Source organism: Coenobita brevimanus, chromosome 5 (assembly GCF_032717465.1).
Source record: "Coenobita brevimanus isolate Jiangsu-jjx chromosome 5, ASM3271746v2, whole genome shotgun sequence".
NCBI classification, from domain to species: domain Eukaryota; kingdom Metazoa; phylum Arthropoda; class Malacostraca; order Decapoda; family Coenobitidae; genus Coenobita; species Coenobita brevimanus.
Window position 1 is genome coordinate 23,390,331 of NC_136958.1, and position 22,500 is coordinate 23,412,830.

The window sequence follows — 22,500 nt, forward strand, 5'->3', positions numbered from 1 at the left end:
CCTCCTCCTCCTCTTGTCTGTTTCGTTCTTTTTCTTCCCCCTCCTCCTCCTCCTCCTTCTTTTTCCTCCTCCATCTCGTCTCTGTTTCATTCTTTCTCTTCCTTCTCTTTCCCGCCCACCTGAATCTAATATTATTCCTCCCAGTCCTTCTTCCTCGCTCTTCCTCCTTTCTATCTTTCTCTTTTTCACCCTTTCCATATTCCTTCCTTTCTCCTCTTTTTCTTGAATTCCCTCTTCTTCTTTCTTCCTTTTCTTCCTTTTCCTCCTCCCTTTCACCCTTCGCCTTCAGTGTTTTCTCTTCTTCTCTGTCCCATTTTCTTTAATTTTTCTCATTTTCTCTCTCTTCATCCTCACTCCCTTTGTCATCTTCAGTCGTTTCTTTCATCCCATATCTCTCATTCTTCCTTCTCGTCTTCCTCTATTTTACCCTTGTCTTCCTTCCCCTCCCCCCTCTCTCTCTCTCTCTCTCTCTCTAGTTAGGATGAGACAAGGATAGTTATAGTGTTGCTAATGACCAGGGCAGAACACCGATCCTGACTTCTGACAGACCTCACCCCTAACACCTACCTTACACCTATTTATACCCTATAACTCTTTCACCGCGATGGCGTGATCTCTGTTTTATTCCCTCCGTATATATATAGAGGGAGAGTGACAGCCAGAATCAACCCATCCCCATGCTGGCAAAGTATTAATGGGGAAGGATTTTCATATCACGGAACAGAAAATGAGGACAGTCAGAGGGGAGACAAAAATTGAGTGGCTTTCTGTGTTTACTGACTCATGAAACTATATTTGGATGATAAATAGCCCAGCAAACGCGGGGGAGAAGAATGCGTCGGAAATATACGTCGAAAATATGCGTAAGAAATATGCGTCAGAAATATGAGTCAGAAATACGCATCGGAAATATAAGTAGGATATATAAGAAGGAAACATGCGTCGGAAATATGCGTAGGAAATATGCGTAAGAAATATGCGTAGGAAATATGCGTAGGAAACATGCGTCGGAAATATGATTCGGAGATATACGTTGGAAAAGTGCATCAGACACATGTTTCGGAATTAAGCGTCGGAAATATGCATCAGAAATCAGTCGGTAATAGGTGTTTGTTGAGGGATAATTCCAAGCTTTGTACAGCAGTGAAAGTTTATCCATTCGCTTTTCTGGATGCAGGACGTTACCAAGATGAAGTGATCAGTATTATTAGTTAAGAAAATCCCAGCCCGACAGAACCTGGGTTTAATTCGTAGCGCGGGCAGTAGTCACCTCTCGACCCAGGTGTCCAGTCACCCTCTTTGGCCAGGTGGGTAAAACAGGTACCACTGCGGACACTAATATCGATCCACATCAATACGGTATATATGGGACGGTGAACGATAACCTCTGCTACCCAGTGAGGCGATGTTAGGGACCCAGCCAATTTTTCAGACTAATATATAATCGTTTCATAATTGTTCGTGTTATACATGGAGCGATAATCCTGCCCGAAACTGTACAGTACCTAAGAAAAACCTAGAGGTAAATGGGGTAATTTGGATGATGCAGTGACCTTGTGACCTAGGATAGTGAGCGAGTAACCCACTACAGGCTCAAAGGACTGAATTACGGATTTGAGCACTGTGGTTAAGCGCCTCATGATGTTTGCCCCCATTTTAACCTTTACATTAAGTACAAGACAGTGAAAAGGTTAGAATATTGATTGATAGAATTGATAGAATACTCTTAAATTAAATAAAAGTGTCCTTTTAGCGTTAATAAAATGCGTAATTGTGTTGGTGTCTGTGAGGAAGAAAAAATGAAAAAATAAAAGCTGGCAGCAAACAGAATACTAAGTAGGCAGTGGAATTTTGTATGATTTATTAGTCGACGAAAGGACCTCACCAAAGAAAAAATATCTATATATCTATATATCTCTATCTATCTATCAATCTTCTATCTATCTATCTATCTATTTATACAGATAGATAGACAGATAGATAGATATAGATAAAGATATATAGATAGATAGATAGATAGTAGCGCCCGCGCACACACACACACACACACACACACACACACACACACACACACACACACACACACACACACACACACACACACACACACACACAAATTCACACACATAAATATACACACAAAAATACATACAGAATACACAGACAGACAGCCCGACAGACACAAGAAAGACAGACCGGCCGACAGACAGACACAGGAGGGAGAGAGACCTATAGACAGACCGGTGGACAGACAGACACAAAAGAGAGAGAAATACATAAACACCGACCGACAGACAGAAAGGTGAAACAAGAGAGAAGCAGCGACAGACAGACAGACAAGCACAAAACAGCATCTTCCTTATTCATGCTTCCTTAGTGTTTCTTATTTCCTTTCATGTTATGGTTTAGCTTCATTCCAGATACACAAGCCACTGTTATTCTGATACAAGGGAGATGGGGTCATATATCAGGCTCTTGCTTCGTGGATATAAAACTGTGAGTCTTTGTTCAGAGAGAGACTGAAAGTGCCTGTCAAAGTTGCACGCTTGCATTTGAGAAGTGTGTGTGTGTGTGGTTGGGGGTTGTGTGTGTGTGTGTGTGTGTGTGTGTGTGTGTGTGTGTGTGTGTGTGTGTGTGTGTGTGTGTGTTGAGGTCATGTTCCCCCCCCCTCTCTCTCTCTCTCTCTCTCTCTCTCTCACACACACACACACACACACACACACACACACACACACACACCGCCAATCAGTCAGTCAATATCGACAACGCTTCCTCGCCTTCCCTGGCAACTCTCACGCGGAAAGTTGAAGAAATTGAAGAGGGAGAGGAGGGAGAATGGAGGAGGGAGGGGAAGGGGAGAGAAGTGAGGTGGGAGGGGAAGGGGAGAGAAGGGAGGAGAGAGGGAGGGAGAAGGGAGGAGGGAGGGGAAGGGGAGAGAAGGGAGGAGGGAGGGAGGGAGAAGAGAGAGGGAGAAGGAGTGAAGGAAGGGAAGGAGATGATAATGGGAGGCTGCTTGTTAAACCTGAATGGAAAATGTGCAAAATGATGCTGAGGCCTTTTGCCGAAGGGAGGGGGTAAGGAGAGAGGAGAATGCCAATGAAATGAAGGAAGTAGAAAGAATGAGGATAAAATATGGCAGTAGACAATGACGAACTGATGCATGTAAGAGAAAAACAGAAAACAGAAAATGAGAAAAAAAATGGCAATGAAGAGATGAAGTAAGTAAAAGGATTCATAATAAAATAAATTAGCTGAGAGAGAGAGAGAGAGAGAGACAGACAGACAGACAGACAGACAGACAGACAGACAGACAGACAGACAGACAGACAGACAGAGTACGGTATTAACATGAAACCAGTAAAACAAAATAAAAAATAAAAAGAAAACAAAGACAATTACAAAAACAAAACTAGCAAGAAAAATAAAAGCAAGAATAGGAGACAAGAAAAATGGGACCAGTGAGAAGAGAGACGGAAATGGTATTGGTGTGCAGTGAAGCAAAGAAAAGACAGATAGATGCTTGAGCAATCCGGGGCATGGAGAAGGTGGCAGTGAAGCGATTGGAAGAAAAAAGAAAGATATATAAAGCGAGGAAAAAGAAGAGAAATAAGACAGAGTGACAGGAGCCAATAAAGAAAGGAGATGGAGGAAGTAAGAAAAGGAAAAGAAATATCGTGAGACAAAAGAAAGTAACATTGCACTAAGACGTCTGCTGGAAGAGAAAGGGGAAACGAAGATCTATCTGTCTATCCATCTATCTATCTATCTATCTACCCACCTGCCTACTTACTTACCTACCTACCTACCTACCAACCAACCTATCTATCTATGTATCCACCTATCTATTTACCTATCTGTCTGCCTATCTCTATCTATCTCTCTATCGAGAGAGAGAGAGAGAGAGAGAGAGAGAGAGAGAGAGAGAGAGAGAGAGATACGTGGTGGTGTTTCTGCAAACTTAATTTTATAACGCCTTGTACTCGTATGAAGGACAAAGGAAGGCGGAGGAAGGAGGAAGAGGAAGAGGAAGAGGAGGAAGGAAAGAAGATGGGGGAAGAAGGAACAGTCAGTGTGCAGAAGAGATTAGATGATGGAGGAGAGGAGGAAGAGGAGGAGGAGGAGGAGATGAAGGTGGAGGAGGAGATGGTGAAGAAGACAAAGGATGTGGAGGAAATGGAGGAGAATGATGATGATGATGATGATGATGATGATGATGATGATGAGGAGGAGGAGGAGGAGGAGGAGGAGGAGTAGGAGGAGGAGGAGGAAGAGAAGCATGAGGAGGAGGATCAGGATGACGATGATGGAGGAGGAGGAGAAGTGAAAGAAGGAAGAGTATGAATGGAATGAGAACGAGAAGATGGATGGGAGGAATGAGAGACAAGAGTGGAGGGAATTAGATGATAGAGGAGGAGGAGGAGGAAGAAGAGAAGGAAGAGGAGGAGGAGGAGGATAAAAAATGAGAAAGACAATATTCCATGGCAATACATTGATTATTAAACACACAAATGAACAATACTCCAAATTAATATTCACAGTTTCAATTTATTCGTAGCCTATACAAAACATTCCTAGCCTATACAAATTATTCCTAGCCAATGCAAATTATTCCAAGCCTATGCAAATTATTCCAAGCCTATATAAATTATTCCTAGCCTATGCAAATTATTCCTAGCCCATGCAAATTATTCCTAGCCCATGCAAATTTTTCCTAGCCTATGCAAATTATTCCTAGCCTAAGCAAATTATTCCGAGCCCATGCAAATTATTCCTAGCCCATGCAAATTACTCCTAGCCCATGCAAATTATTCCTAGTCAATGCAAATTTATTCTAACCTACTATGGTCGACATTTACGTCCCTTATCCATTTTTTATTTTTTTCAGTTTATTCAATGTATTTCTAATGTCAGCGAACTAAGCGGCTTTTTCGCTACAGTCCCCAAGCCAATTTCGCTAAGGTAGGGACTCGTGTAGGTCAGGTTAATTCTATAATCAGTCTGCCTCCACCTGTGGGAACTGCGTAAATCTGATACCTTAAATATTATGTTGTAGTGAGAATTTTGATATGTTATAAGGTAGGTATGAGTCTTTTATACCTCTCTCTCTCTCTCTCTCTCTCTCTCTCTCTCTCTCTCTCTCTCTCTCTCTCTCTCTCACTTGGCCTACAATTGCCATCTTTCTGTCTAATTAACATACCTCTCTCTCTCTCTCTCTCTCTCTCTCTCTCTCTCTCTCTCTCCCGGCCTACAATTGCCATCTCTCCATCTAATTATTATACCCCTCTCTCTCTCTCTCTCTCTCTCTCTTTCTTTCTAACTTGGCCTAAAATTGCCATCTCTCCAAATAACTAATATATCTCTTGGTCCTAATCTTGCCCTAGAACAAGACCCACCACCGTCAAAATTCCATCCAGATCCCCAGTTCAACTGCTGGGTGAAGGGCGACAAGGCGGAAACACTTGCAGATTTCATGATCGTAAAATGGATGACGCGACTGGAAAAGTTTGGAAATCTGTGGACTGCTGGGAATCGGTTAGAGAGAGAGAGAGAGAGAGAGAGAGTGTGTGTGTGTGTGTGTGCGGGGAGGAGGTAACTTTCTGAGGGTGTTTCTTCCCATCTCTCTCTCTCTCTCTCTCCATTCTGCAGCAAATCACTTCCCGCTTACTTTTTGTTGTCCTGTTTGTCGAACTTCTTCCCTAACTTGTACCTGTTTTTCTTCTTGAATCTCTCTCTCTCTCTCTCTCTCTCTCTCTCTCTCTCTTCCACTTTCTCTTCTCGTATATCCTCTTCTTTCTCACCATTTCTTCTCTCCTTCTTCACTTTTTCTCCCTCTAGACGTCTCGGCTGTCTCCTCCTTCTCCTTCTCGTTCAAAATATCTCCAGGCAAAATTTTATGTGGAAGTTGTCTTTTGAGATGACACCTACTGACGTGTTATTAATAATTTTCCTATAATGACGCCTTATTAACTTTATTTTTATTCTCCAGGTGATTTTACTTGCCTAGGAGAAAGTAAGGATGAGATCGAGCGATGGGGTGGAGAGATGAGAGGGGAGGGAGGGTGAGTTGGAGGGAGGGCAGTCAAATGGCAGAGGACAGGGCGACATGGAGACGATGTGTTTATGACCACCCCTTATGGGATGAAGGTATCTGGCTAAAATAGATATATAGATTGGCACAAGATAGATAGAGGGATGGATAGATAGATAGATAGATAGATAAAGACGACAGACATATAGATAGATATTGGCGATAGACATATAAATAGATAGACAGATAGATATGCAGATAGACGGACAAATAGATTAATAGACAGACAGATAAATAAACAGATAGGCTTTTCGAACTGTTGGTGTTACATAAAGCCTTCAATGACCCCGTCACTACGAGGCTCAGCACTAAGCTGTGCCAGGTCATGTGGGGCCAGAACAACACGTCATCAGGCTGAAGGTCTAACTTGAGATGGGGATTGAGGAGGCGAACCACAAATTTTTGCATATTTTTCGCTGCTACAATTTCATTTTTAGGAGACATTTTTCGACCTCTCTCTCTCTCTCTCTCTCTCTCTCTCTCTCTCTCTCTCTCTCTCTCTCGGTCCATCACTCTTCCCTCGTCTCAGTACATTTCCTTCACCTCTCTCCCTCTTCGTGACAATCTCTCCTTCACCTTCCTACCCTTTATCATACAATCTCTCTCCATCATTTCGCATTATTCTCCTATTTTCCCTCTTCCTATATTCTTCTTTCTTTTCCAACATCAAGTTTTTGTTTTTACAATAATTCTACGTCTGCTTCGTGCAACATATCAATTTCTTGCAGTGTAATTTTCTTTTATATTGCAATTACGTAAGTTCAGTCTGGAGTCCACTGGGTTTACAAAGAGATGAAACTGGGGTTACAACTACTACTACTACTAATGCGGAAAAAATACTGAAATAATAATGATCAAATTCCTATTATAACGGTGAAAGATAAAACTAGATTCTCTCTCTCTCTCTCTCTCTCTCTCCCCCCCCCGCCACACACACACACACACACACACACACACACACACACACACGCTTTTTTTTTTCATTCCTTCTTTTCCTCCTTCGCTTAACCCTTCCATTCTTTCTTCCTTCCTATATTTCCCTCCTTCTTTTCTCTCTTTCTTTCTGTTTCCTTAGTTCTCTCCTGTTATCCTTTTCTCCTTCTTCAGTTCTCACTCTTTTCCTTCCTACCTCCCTTCATTCTCTCCTTCTCCCTACTTTTCCTCCTTCCTTTCTCCTCTCCTCTTCCTTCCTTCTTCCTCCCTTTCTCTCTCCTCCCTTCCTCCATCCCTTTTCTCCTATTCTTCCTCACTTTCTTCCTTCCTTCCTTCCTCCTGTCTCTCTTTCCTTCCCTCTTACTTTCTTTCCTTATTCCTTCCTTTTTCTTCCCTTCTCTCTTCGCCTCCTTCTTCTCTCCTTCTCTTGACTCTTCCTCCATTTCTCTTCCCTACTTCCTCTCCTTTCTTTTCATACTAGCTCCTTCCTCCTCTCTAAACTCTCTTCCTCCTTCCTTCCTTCCTTCCTTCCTTCCTGCTTCCCTTCCTCCCTCCCATTTTTTTTCAATCTCTCCCTGTCTTGTCTCCTTCGCTCTCCCTTTCTCCCTTCCTTCCTTATTCCTTCCTTCCTCCTTCCCCTGACTCTCTCTCCATTGGTTTCTCGTCCATCAGGACGGGATTTTCTTCTCCCTCTCCTCCTCCGAAATTCCTCCTTCCCTCCTTCCCTTTCTCTCCAGCCACTTCTCCTTTCTTCCTTTCTTCTCGGGGAATTGTCTTGCTCTCTCTCTCTCTCTCTCTCTCTCTCTCTCTCTCTCTCTCTCTCTCTCTCTCTCTCTCTCTCTCAGGCCGAGGGACCACATACTCCTTTGTACAGTGTCAGAAGGGTACCATATTTATCCGCCCCCCTCCTCTCTCTCTTTCTCTCTCTCTCTCTCTCTCCCTTAAATTACTTAATATCTGGTTTATGCTTAAATTTTTCCCACCTAAGTGACTGGATATTATTTACAAAACTTCAATAGTTTTTTCACATAAGATACTGAATGTCAAGTATGAAGTCAGCTGATGAAAGGGTAGAAGGGAAATGTGCTTAGATGGGATGGAGAGAGAGAGAGAGAGAGAGAGAGAGAGAGAGAGAGAGAGAGAGAGGGAGAGAGAGAAAACAGATGTCAACGGGGTAGTGAAAAGGATTGTGAAAGAGTTTGAGTTTAGAAGCATGTGTGGAAGCCCTACAAGAAGATGGACGGGAAAATATAATCCGTATGTGATTATGCAAGACATGGACACTGATAAAGCAAAAGAACTGACAAGGGAAAGAAATGGATGGATGAAATACACACGGATACACACATAATATGGGTGACACTCCTATTTAAACCGGGCAGTCCATAGAGAGGCTCTGTTCTAAAGGCATTATGAAGTGTAATTTCGTGTGGATAGTTTGCGCTGTGAGATGGAGTCAGGAGTTTCTATTACCGGTAGTTGAATTACGTATGGATGGACATGTGACTGAATTCCGTTAGACACTCATTTAATAATCTGGTTTTGTTCTTCCCTGTTCTTTTTTCTGAATTCCTGTCAGTCTGTATATGTGAAAAAGAGGATACAGGTAGATGACGATGAAGATGCTAATGATAATGATGATGATGATGATGATGATATTGGTAATGACAAAAAAATCCCACAGAAATGACTCGATATTTCTTACATTAACTAAAAAATTCATACGTAAATAAATAGACATACGCAACAACACTTCAGAAACATACACCCAATATCATAAGCTATTCTCACCCAGGATTTGGAAATATATTGCCAGATGAATGAGGTGAGATTTTGTCCCCCCACCCACATGACTTTCCCCCCCTTTCTTTGTTCCTGCGCCCCCCTCCTCTCCCCTCTCCCCCATCTCCCTCTCCTCACTCTTTCTCCTCCCCCTCTCCGCTTCTCACTCCTTTCTCATTCCATCTTTACTCCCAGCCCACTCCTTACTCCCTCCTCAACCTCCTTCCCTCCCTTGTCAACTCTTCACTCCCTCCTCATCTCTACCACCTCTCTAGCCCCCTCCTCACTCCCCCCTCATCCCCTCCAACCTCCCTCTCCCTCCCGTCGCCCCTTCCACCTCTCGCCCCCTCCTGTCCTCCCTTCCATTTCAGGATTTATCAGGGATCTGTTGGGAGAAATACGAGACGCCCTTATATCGTGGCAGGCCCTCTGGGTGACCTGACCTGACCTGGGTTTGACCTGGGCCTGTATCCTTAACCCCTTCAGCCTGTGGACGTCTTTTGTACAGAGCGAGGCAAAAGTCTGGAAACATGGGTTTTTTTAAACAGGGTGACCAAAAAACTCTGGACACCTATGGGAAAGGACACATCAGAGGATATTCGTGGTGTGACTTCCATCCTGCTCACTGTGCATTATATTTTACCCCCGTGTACTGCTGGACTTCTGACTCACCCTGTGTTTAGTTCCTGCCACCTCTTAGCTTTTTTTTTTTTTTTTTTTTTTTTTTTCACTCCAGGATTGTCACTTCGAAATCGGAGAGTAAGAGAGGCCTTTTCTAAATTTAATAAAATGGGTCCCGGTACTGCACGATTTAAATAAAGACGTCACATGGCAATAAAGGCAGAAGTTGACCTTGCCCTTTGACCATGACCTTTACCTTATTGTTAAAAAAATAAGGGTTTCATCATCACCTGCCTCCCAACCCGTCCACCAATTCCGGCTAAAAATGGGATGAAACTGAGCTATTTTTGCTTGGAACAATACTTGAAGGATCATGTATCTGTTAAATCACCTCTCTCTCTCTCTCTCTCTGTCCATGCTGCCCTGCCTGCCTGTGAACTCAGGCAATATGCATGACTCCTTACTCACCCCCCCCCCTCTCTCTCTCTCTTTAAACTTTATTCAGATTTTTGTACATGGGTTGTAGACAACGGTGCTAAAAACTTCAGTAATGATTCTGAGAGTTATCTTTAGCTAACGATATTATGAAAGCATATATTTAATTTATAATTAGTGATTAGTTTAATATTACAGTATTTAGATATTTATGGATAATAATTGTGTATTTAGAGTTTACTATTGTGAGTGCTGTATATATTAGGAATAGCTAAGCTATACTTAGATGTTACTATCTATAAATACACAGATATATTATATTGCTTGATTTTGGAGCCATTGGTTGATGTGAAGCTTGAACTGGGGCAGGGAAGTTGACTGGTGAATGTGTGTCAGGCGCACCATGCAGTTCCAGAGGCGACTGAAGTGGGGCAGGAATGCCCTGAGGTATTGCTCCGTCCTGGCAAAGGGGACAGTCACTTGGTGTTCCATGTTGTGGGATTCCCGTGTGTCGTATGCAGGCACACGGGTTGGAGGGAGACGGAGTGGTGCCAAATGGGGAGACTGCTGCTTGTGTATTTTGTTCATTACACAGAGGCCACCCACATTTCGTCGAGTCTGTAGTGGCTGGAGAACAGTTCTTGGATGTTGTGACTTCAGATGGATTAACCTTTCTGCTCGAATCTGAACTTTGTCCAGCAGCCTGAGATAAGAGAGTGGACAGGATGACCAGGTCAGTGGGACGTACTCCACAAGACTGCGAACTTGTGCTTTATAGAGTTTTTCTATTCCCCGATCGTCGAGCAGATTGGCTACTCGCCGAATGCAGACTATTTCTCTCTCTCTCTCTCTCTCTCTCTCTCTCTCTACCCCTGTCTGTCTGTCTCTCTGTTTATCTGTCTACACACCTCCCATCTCTCTGCCTCCCTTCATCCTATGTGACCATCATTCTCCCTCCTGACCCGTCTATGTGCTCCTGTGATGGGTGGTGTGTGTGTGTGTGTGTGTGTTCTTCTTACCTAATTGTTCTTACCTAATTGTATCTTTACAGGAATGAGTCAAGCTCGTACTGTCTCGTGTCTTAAACCATATTTATCTTACATATCCTTAAATTTGTGAATTGTTTTGGCACACACTATTTCATTCGGTAGTGCATTCCACTGATCAATTGCTCTGTTTGGGAAACTGAATTTCCTTACGTCTTTATCACCTCTCTTCTTATGCAGTTTTATGCAGTGTCCTCTTGCTGATGCTTCTCCATATGTTAAGTAATCATTTATGTCTATTTTCTCCTTCCCTGATATGCACTTATATAGCATTATCATGTCACCTCTTTTCCTTCTCTCCTGTTGTCACGGGGTTTTTAATAACACGGTAATTTTGAAATATATGCTTAAATATTATTTAAATTGATATTTATATTCAATAATATTGAAGCGCAGAGACAATGATTGTCTTGCTACATCAAGCAACGATTACTTTACGCTGGCTTGTGCACGATTCTCTAAGAACGAGAATTTATAAACTTTCTCAACAGTACACAGCAGAGACTAATTACTCACAATTGCTGAATTACTGTACTGTTAGCCTCTGGAGAAAGTTACATCACCCCTGACAATAAATAACTAATACTAATAATAATAACATCAGGTTCTTGCTGATGCATTAACTCCTGGCACAACGGATTTTAAGTTAATACAACAAGACTGGTCTAAGTACCAGTTATGAAAGCAAACGTTTATGCAAGCTAGGAGCTATATGGAAAATAAGCTTAATTATGGAGAAATGAAACAAGATTTTTACTCTACATTAAGCTCAAGAAATAGAACTGTTAAATTTATTAATTACAAAAACAAATTTAACATTACATTTCAAATCAAATTAAATGAGACGCACTCGCTCACTCACACAGAAGCTAAATACTTACGCCTAGGAAAAACACCTTAACTAAACTCTTAAGACTACAAAATACACAAAGGAAATACTAGTCAATGAATGCGGTGTATCACCCAAAGCTGGAGAACTAAAGGTGGGAGCTTGGAGAAACTGTAAGTGGAGTTTGGGTACTAGCTGACCTCTCGCACTGCTGCACAGGTCCTGTCTCCGTCACAGTAAACACTAAACTGAATTCAAATACATTGAATGGGCAGGACGCAAGGCGTGGCTAACGGTTGAGGGAAGCAGAGGCAAACGATAAAGAAATAATTGTATCGCTCAGTAGCGCACTTAGTGACGTGCATTAAATCGGTCACTTTTTGAAAACGGTGACGAATTATTTGAAAAGTATACCCCGAAATGGAGAGAGAAACGGTTAGCTGAGCGATACACAGTGAGTTTTCCACTAATAGTTCGCGGTTTCTCACAAAAAGGAAATGTCGCGAATTGATTCGTGACATTACGCCCCATGAAAATTAAATCTTTCTTCCTTCAGAAGAAAGATTTCAATATACATACATATAAATCCTAACTCAGTCACACAAGATTCACACTGTGGTGTGTGTGCTATCCTGCTACAGGAGAAAGTCGCAGTCGTCAGTGAGCGAAAAAACCTCGTATTTACGTTAATAGAAGCAAGCTTGAGGGAAAAACTCCGTGACGACGGTGAAAATCCTGTACTCAGGTCAAACTGAGCGAAAATTCGCTACATTTACACTGACAACTAATTGTTGTGTAGCGTGGTGTATGTAATACACGGTGTAGGTGTGACAGTTGTAGTGTAACTGTACCTACGTGTAAAATGACACAGTAAATAATATGGCGACGACGAAGGCAGAGGAGAAGAGGCGGCAGCGTGCGGCAGATGATCAGCTGGTCCGCACAGCAAAACTGCTACACCCATTGCTGAACCTGCAAAACCAATTGAGGTGGAGCATCAAAAGTGTCAATGAGACAAAATTTTATCATGTTACAATTACTCTCTCTGCCTAGCAGTCAGTGCTACGACGTACATTCGAGGTCGCCATTAATTATAGCACACGATTATGGTCGGCAAGTTGAGAATCCTTGTGCAAACTTGGGTCTTCCATAGCCTCAAATCGCCTCTGCAGAGTTCTCACTTCCCCCTTAACCTACAATACAATACTTATATTAGTACCGGAAAGCTGAGAATCCTTGTGCAAACTTGGGTCTTCCATAGCCTCAAGTCGCCTCTGCGGAGTTCTCACTTCCCCCTTAACCTACAATACAATACTTATATTAGTACCGGAAAGCTGAGAATCCTTGTGCAAACTTGGGTCTTCCATAGCCTCAAGTCGCCTCTCAACTTCCCCCTTAACCTACGGTACATAATATGCATGTACAGGCCCTGGACATACTGTGTCCTGTGGGGCCAATGGGCGAGACGTCAGGTCTGCACCCACTTCACCACTACCCTGTCTCTCAACTGACTCAGAGATTACAGGTGTGGTTATGAACGGCACAGGAAGGACATGTCCCTGATCAGTGGTGATACTTTGGCACACACTGCAGGAACGGACAAAACTGTCTATGTCTCGTCCCATCCCTGGCCAGAAAAAGTCAGCTCGGATACGGCCCTGGGTCTTCCTTTTGCCCAGGTGACCTCCTGAGGCTGGACAATGACCCCATTGTAACACTGCTGGGCGGTACTTGGCGGGAACGACAAACTGCAGTCGAACCTCGCCCTCGGGTGTTCGTGACTCACGGTAGAGCCGTCCTTGTTTGCGAAGGAACTTGGCTCGACCTCCCCGTGAATACTTAATCACTCGACCCTTTTGTTTATTCCGCACGGCAGCAAGTGTCGGGTCAGAATGTTGTTCTTGTACAACAAGTTGACTGCACATCAGATCTTGCGGCGATTCAATGATCACTGGGGTGACACAGTCTGAGCCTCAGTCATGGCTCGTGTCACCGCAGCAGCCGAAGTCTGAGTAGCGCCATCGGAGCAACTATCCTTGACTCCATTAATATTGCCTACTATTAAGTCAAATAGAGGCTCTGGCATGACAACTGCAAGTGTCATACCAGTATAAAATGGAGATGCCACCTGGATACATGCCTCAGGGAACAATCTCACTGATCCATCAATAAGCTTTGCATGGATCTGTCGACCTGTATACTGCTCAGGCCGAACTAAACTCTGTTTAACAGAGCAACCTGAGGAACCATTATCTCTCAGGACCTTCACAGGAATGTCTCCCACAAACCCTGGCTGAACAAGGAAGGTACTGTCACCTGTGGGAGGACCTGTGGAGGAAGCAGCTAGCCACTCATGAGGCTGCTGAATTGATGTGGCAAACATTGTGCCTTGAGGGTTATATTGGGGAGATGGAACATTGGCCATCTGTGGAGGGGGGTTCACTGTCACTGTGGGACTAGTGAACTGTGGGGAAGTACCCACACTGGTAGGGACGTGACCACCGTGCTGCTGCTGAGGAATGAAGGCTGCATTCGCTTCCTGCCTCTTTTGAGTTGGTGGTGAAAAACTTTGTCCCATCGGTCGGTTGCGTGGCTGATACTGCTGCTGGTTAGGGTACTTGTTGTACCTCTTCCACTCAGGTTTCTGAGTGTTTTGCCCCTGGTCCTTCCACTGCGGTTTTGGACCTTGACCATTACTCTGAGAACGGCCTTGGTGCTGGGATTCAGTCTGAGACGGCTTCCCAGACTTGGCAGTATCTTTTCTGCTCCAGGTGTTTTGCTTACGAGCTTGATACCCGTATGCAGTAAAGAATGCATCAGCCTTCTCTGCCATTTGGCTGGCATCTTTCACCTGGCAGATCTTAAGCTGTGCTATGAGCTCAGCAGGCCACGACCTCTCTAGCTGTGTACGCAGCATAAGGTCAATTATCCCCTCACGCGTGGAAGGAGTTTCATCTTTCTCCATCCACTCATTTAAGTAAGCTGTGAGACGATCAAGGAACTGAACAGCTGTCTCCTTGTCTTGGAGACGAGCTCGCATGAACTGAACTTTGGCGTCGTCTACTGTGAGACCATACGCCTTAATGAGTGCAGCTTTCATCATCTCATATGTGAGATTGTCTCCACGAATTCTGTGGAGAATATCGAGGGCAGGGCCCTCAAATAGGCTAAGAAACTGAAGCCGCTTAGCTGCCTCATCCAGTTGATATAAGTCTGCCATGTCCTCAAAACGAGCTATGTACGGCTCGATTCGCTCGCTTTCCTTGTATGAAGGAAGCTTGATGCGTGGGGTCGCCAGGACATGTGCAGGGAGAACGCTCGTGGAGCTTTGACCAACTGCACCAGACGTGTCTGAAGCCAAGGAATCTCGCTTGAGCTTCAGCACTTCAAGTTCATGTCTCTCGCGTGCTTCTCGCTCGGCACGTTCGTGTTCTCGTTCTCTGTCTCGTTCCTCACGCTGTTCTCGCTCATGTTCTAAGTCGAGTTCGCGCTGTTTTTGCTCGTACTCGCGCTGTTCTCGCTCGTGTTCGCGCTGTTCTCGCTCTTTTTCTAACTCGAGCTCGCGTTGTTTCTGCTCGTATTCGCGCTGTTCACGCTCGTATTCGCGCTGTTCACGCTCGTATTCGCGCTGTTCTCGCTCGCATTCGCGCTGAATCTTACGCTCATCACGGGCATCATTCTCGCGCTGCTGTTCCTGATTATGCCGTGAGAGTATATACTCTTTAATTTCGGTTGGGTCCGAAAGACCCATTTCTTTGGCTTCCTGTAAAAATACAGTAGTAGCCATGGCGCTAATTTATCAAGCAAACCCGAAATTGAGTACTGACTGCTTAGCGACGAATACTAATAAACACAAGTAAAGAGTACAGACACAAGCTAGTGGTGACCAGTCTTATCCAGTTAGCTGGCAAAGAATAAATAAAAAATGTAAATGACTGGGAAGACTCAAAAATAAACACAATGGGTACGGCGACTTCCCAGGAGCGAATAAAATCGTGTGGCGTTACCAAGAATAAACTAGAGTTAAGTACTCTATTGATTAATAAAGCAAAATTCACTTGCTAAATTAAGGGTAAACACCAGTAAGCTTGTGCCTATAAACTTTAATGATAAATACCTAAATATGAATGAGTGAGCACTATCTCGTGAATAGCTTTAGAGCTAGGAGTTAATATCCTGGAATGAGGTCGCCAATTGTCACGGGGTTTTTAATAACACGGTAATTTTGAAATATATGCTTAAATATTATTTAAATTGATATTTATATTCAATAATATTGAAGCGCAGAGACAATGATTGTCTTGCTACATCAAGCAACGATTACTTTACGCTGGCTTGTGCACGATTCTCTAAGAACGAGAATTTATAAACTTTCTCAACAGTACACAGCAGAGACTAATTACTCACAATTGCTGAATTACTGTACTGTTAGCCTCTGGAGAAAGTTACATCACCCCTGACAATAAATAACTAATACTAATAATAATAACATCAGGTTCTTGCTGATGCATTAACTCCTGGCACAACGGATTTTAAGTTAATACAACAAGACTGGTCTAAGTACCAGTTATGAAAGCAAACGTTTATGCAAGCTAGGAGCTATATGGAAAATAAGCTTAATTATGGAGAAATGAAACAAGATTTTTACTCTACATTAAGCTCAAGAAATAGAACTGTTAAATTTATTAATTACAAAAACAAATTTAACATTACATTTCAAATCAAATTAAATGAGACGCACTCGCTCACTCACACAGAAGCTAAATACTTACGCCTAGGAAAAACACCTTAACTAAACTCTTAAGACTACAAAATACACAAAGGAAATACTAGTCAATGAATGCGGTGTATCACCCAAAGCTGGAGAACTAAAGGTGGGAGCTTGGAGAAACTGTAAGTGGAGTTTGGGTACTAGCTGACCTCTCGCACTGCTGCACAGGTCCTGTCTCCGTCACAGTAAACACTAAACTGAATTCAAATACATTGAATGGGCAGGACGCAAGGCGTGGCTAACGGTTGAGGGAAGCAGAGGCAAACGATAAAGAAATAATTGTATCGCTCAGTAGCGCACTTAGTGACGTGCATTAAATCGGTCACTTTTTGAAAACGGTGACGAATTATTTGAAAAGTATACCCCGAAATGGAGAGAGAAACGGTTAGCTGAGCGATACACAGTGAGTTTTCCACTAATAGTTCGCGGTTTCTCACAAAAAGGAAATGTCGCGAATTGATTCGTGACACCTGTAGTGTTCGTAGATTCAATTTATTTAGTCTTTCTTCGTAGCTTAGGTCCCTTGAGCTTGGTACCCATCTTGTAGCGGCCCTTTGAACTTTTTCAATCTTGTCTATGTGCTTTTTGAGATGAGGACTCCAGACTACTGATGCATATTCCAGGGTTGGTCTAATGAATGATGTTATTATCCTTCTTAGCATGTCTTCATTTATGTATGTGAATGCTATTCTCATATTTGCAAGCAGTGTATGCATGTTCCGTACCTTCTCGCTGATGTGGTCAGCCGGAGATAGTCTGTTATTGATAATCACACCTAGGTCTTTCTCTCTTTCTGATGTGTATAGGGTTTTATTTCCTAACTTATAATCCCAATCAGGTCTTTTTCCACTTTTACCAAACTTGATTACACGACACTTGTCCACATTGAATTCCATTTGCCATGTACTACTCCATTCATGAAGTTTATTAAATTCTTCTTGTAGCTCTTTACAAGAGTCTGTGTTAGTAATTCTCCTTTGTATTTTTGCATCATCTGCAAACATATTCAGATAGCTCTCATTTCCAGTGTTACTGTTTATATCATTTATATACACTAAAAACATGATTGGTGCCAGCACTGAACCCTGTGGTGCTCCACTAGTCACTTCTTTCCATGATGAGTAGTTTCCTCTTAGTACTGTTCTCATTTCTCTTTTTATGAGAAAGTCTTGCATCCAACAAAACAGTTTGCCTCGAATTCCTCCTTGATGGTACAGTTTCCATAAAAGTCTTTCGTGTGGTACTGTGTCAAAAGCTTTCTTGAAATCTAAATACATACTGTCCACCCATCCTTCCCTTTCCTGTATTGTGTTTGTTGCGCTGTCATAGTAACTCAACAGATTAGTAACACATGATTTTCCTTTTCTGAAACCAAACTGTCTTTCTGTTATCATACTGTGTTCTTCTAGATGATTTACCCAAGCTTTTCTTATAAGCGTTTCTAATACGTTGCTTACAACACTGGTCAGTGATACTGGTTGGTAGTTGAGTGGATTCTGTCTATTTCCTTTCTTGAATAAGGGGACAATATTTGTTTTTTTCCAAATATCAGGTAGTTTACCTTGACTCAAGGATTTCTTGAAAATTATAAAAAAATGGTTTACTTAACTCCTTTGCACATTCTCGTAGTACCCAACATGAAATTTCATCAGGACCACTTGCTTTTCCTCTGTCTAATCTACTTAACTCCTCCTGTATTACTTTTTCTGCTATTTGTATATCTGGCAGTATGTGTGGACATGCATGTTCCACATAGTCCCTCTCAAAATTTTTTTCTTCTGTAAAAACTAATTGGAAATTCTTATTTAGTGCTTCACATATATCTTTCTCTTGTGTATAAGTGATTCCCTCGTCCGTAATTGATTGTATTATATCTTTTACTTTGGTTTTGCTTCTGATATAGCTGTAAAACAGCTTTGGTTGATCACTACTTTTATTTATTATATCCTCCTCAAACTGTTTTTGGGCTTCCCTCCTTATTCTTGTATAATCGTTTCTTGCCTGTTTGTAATTATTATACGCCCTTTCACTGTTATGTCTTCTGTATCTATTCCACAACAAATCTCTTCTTTCTTTTGATTTTTTACATTCTGTATTGAACCATTTCAGTATTTTCTTATCTGCTTCTTTGTGCTGTGGGATGTACTTCTGGACTCCTATTTCATAAAATTCACAGAATTTTTTATATACAGCATTTAAATCTTGTCCTCTAAGCTCATTTTCCCAATCCACTTCTAAGAAATACTACTTTAGGTCTTGATAATTTCCCTTTTTGTAGTTTAGGCTCTTTTTGTATCTGTCATTGCTGTTTACTATGTCATATGCTATCCTGAAGTTATAATTTAGTACTGCATGATCGCTTTTGCCGAGTGGAGGGTGATATATTAAACTGTCAATATCATTTTCTTACCTAGTAAATATTAGATCTAGCACTGAAGGTACATCAAGTCCTCTTTTTCTGGTGGTTTCCCTCACATGTTGCGTTAGGAAGAACTCTTGTACGAGATCCAGGAGCTTTGGGTCCCAACAGCTTTCTTGGCTAATTATATCTAGAGTACTGGTATTCCAATTTATATTTGTATTGAAATCCCCAGTTAGTATAATTCTTTCTGATTTCTCTTCCATTTTATGTAGTAATGATCTTAAACTCTGAATTGTACTCTCTGCCAGGTCCTCATATTCATCTCTTCCCCATGTGTTTGATCTGGGTGGCATGTACAAATTGGCTACAATTACTTTACATTCAGAAGTGTTGATCTCTACTGCAATCAGTTCTACTTGTGATGGTATATCTAGTTTTATTTCATTGACTTCTAGATTTTTCTTAGTTAATATTATAATTCCTCCTCCTTTTTTTAAATTTCTGTCTCTTCTCCATATATTGTATTCCTCTAAGTTTAGTATGTCATTGGATATCCTTGGTGTTAATTTTGTTTCATTTAGGCATATTTTTTGTGGTTCATTTTCTCTGACATAATCATTTATCTCTAGTAATTTAGATACCATTCCATCCACATTTGAGTACATCAACTTTATAATCTTGTTTATATATTTGTCATGACATGGTTCTACTACCTTCCTCCCTTTTATTCCATCCTGTTTGTGTACCACTTTCATACCTGCAATCCTATTACTTTGTAAAAAAATTTCTTCTTCTCCTCTTCTGATCTTCCCTCATTTTTTGTTTTTGCTTCCTCCCTTTTCTCTTTCAGTAATTCCAGTTCCTCTTGTGTTAGGCATCTTTTTATCCATACAGTTTTGAATTCCTCTTTTTCCATAAGATTCTTTGCATTTTTTAGTATCTCTTCCACAGTGTTTACACTCTGGAAAGTCACCTTTAGAGGTCTTATCTTGCTTTTCTCATATTTCCCTAACCTTTTGTGTTCCTCTATGTCTTTACTACAGATTTCCTCTGATACTTCTTTCAGTAAGCTCATTACATTTGCCATCTCCTTTTTGTCTCTTGTGATCTTGTTTTTTACTTCTTCCTCTTCTATACCAGTGATTACTATAGATTTGTTTATATCTACTGAATCTCTGACTAACTTTGGATTGTTTTGGATTATTCTTTTCACTTCCTTTTTAATGCTTTTTTGCTCCACCCTTGTTTCTCTTTCTTTACTTTCACCATTTCAGCATACGTGGTTTCCACATCATTTTTGTAGCTTTGCACAGCTTCATTCACCTGTGTTATCTTCTCCTCAATATCACTGCTCTGGTCAATAAGACTGCTTGCTTGCCTAATTGTCTCTGTGTCATTTTTGAACTCTTCCATAAACTCTCGTGATTGACTACTGTACTTGTCATTTCACTCATTTTCTTCCTAAGTGTACTCAGTTCCACTGTTAGTTCACTGATGGTTGTGTCTTTCTTATTGGCCTCCCTTCCTAGTTTTTGTATTTCTTCCTTTTGCAAGTGCATCTGCTTCTTTATTTCATCAATTTCATTTTTGAAACCCATTTCTAGTTTGTTTACATGTTCAACCAGTCCATTGTGAGTCTCCACTTCAACCAGTTCTTGGTAGAAATCATCATTTTGCTTTTTACCTTTATCCCTTTTCTTTTCCAGATTTGCTTTACTAAAGTATGTATCCATTTTGCAATACTAAAAGTGCAGAGTATGTACTTACAATCCCCGTGTTGTTGTAGCCTAAACAAACCTCAGATGACTCAACGTATTCTTTCGTCGTGGTTCTCTTTCCTGTTTGAACAAGTCTTGTTTAAACTTTTTTTTTTTCCTTTTAATAATGAAAAATCATTTAGTCTAACCTGGTACAGAGCTTGACTCATACAAAGATACTAATTTAGGTAATGCCACTGGCCGTGTTGGTTCGGTACGGAGCGCCGATGTCGCACGTCCGCCTCGATTGAATCCCTCTGTGTTAATAATTTTTTGCAGGTCCACCCTCACTCGTTTTTGCGTTGTTTTTTAACTGTGTGTGTGTGTGTGTGTGTGTATGTGTGTGTGTTTGTGTGTCAAATTGGACGAATCACACACACACACACACACACACACACACAAACACACACACACACACACACACACACACACACACACACACACACACACACACACACACACACACACACACACACACACACACACACACACACAGTTAAAAAACAACGCAAAAACGAATGAGGGTGGACCTGCAAAAAATTTTTAACATTATTTTTTTCTTCTGTTTATATCATTTTTTGTCGATAATTTTGGATTAATAACATACACGAAGATGATGAAGACTTTTGAGTAAATTAATCGAATGGTGAAATGTGTTACGGTATCGCCCAGACCGCTTCGACCTTTAAACTGTGGATTTGAGAGAGAGAGAGAGAGAGAGAGAGAGAGAGAGAGAGAGAGAGAGAGAGAGAGAGAGAGAGAGAATTTTTCCCTACTGCTGCCTCCCAGACGATTTTATTCAGCTTTAGGGAGGTTAATTCAGCCAGGTGGGGTTAATTACAGCCTTCATTAACCCCTTCAGTACCAGAGGGGGATCTGCACACCTGAGCACCTTGAAATCCTGTCTAAATTCTTTACTTATTCCCTTCCTTTATCTTTCCTTCTCTCCCTCCTCATCCTCTCATTCCTCCTAATTTTCATTCTTCTTCCCTAACTTATCTCATTCTCCTCCTCCTCCTCCTCCTCCTTCCTCTTCCTCTTTCTCCTCCTCCTTCTCCTCCCTATCCTCCTCCTCCTTCACACCAAATCAGTCTTCCCCCTCTGTCCTACCTCTCTCCCTTGTTTTCTTCTTTATTCTCCTTCCTTAACTCTCCTCCTCCTCCTCCTCCTCCTCCTCTTATCGCTATCGCCTCTTCCTCTCACAGCTCTCCACATCCTCATCTCCCCTCCACCTCACTGCTTCCACCCCAGTCTCCTCTTTCCTCTTTGCTTACTCTTGACGTCTTGTGTTTCTTTGGCTCATATTCTTGTCGGTTAAGGAAGCTCCCTAACACCTTTTCCTAAGTGATTTACTGTGCTTATTACTGTACACCTAACCGTTCTATTCTGTGTTATATGCATCACCATTTTGAATATACATCTTTTTTTTTTGGGGGGGAGGACTATTCTTGTCGATTAAGGAAGCTCCCTAACACCTTTTCCTAAGCGATTTATTATGCTTATTATGCCTTAATGTCCTATTCTGTATTATATAAATCTTTCTAGCACTGCCATTCTCTGCATAAACAACGTACAAATGGATTATATAGCTAGCCATATCCAAACAATAAATCGCTACGGAAGGGGTGCTGGGGAGCCTCCTCACTCCTGAGGTTTCTCGTGTGTTTCGAGAACGACTAAGTCAGGGTTATTAATCGTTACATCATTTATTAATTTCATATTTCCACTGCCACACCTTCTCCCACACCAGCAGACTGGCAATCCAGTGGAGCGTCGCTGTTATGATCGAGTATGTTTCTATGTATGTATCTATAAGTATGAATGTATGTACGTATTTCTGTAAGTATGGATGTATTTATGTATGTATGTTAGTATG

The 22,500-nt window shown here is 41.8% G+C and overlaps 1 pseudogene; it reads left to right on the forward strand.

The window, feature by feature from the left end:
* The first annotated feature begins 1,002 nt into the window (after positions 1–1,002).
* Positions 1,003–22,500, forward strand: part of LOC145398503 (uncharacterized) — a 116,171-nt pseudogene continuing 94,673 nt past the window's right edge.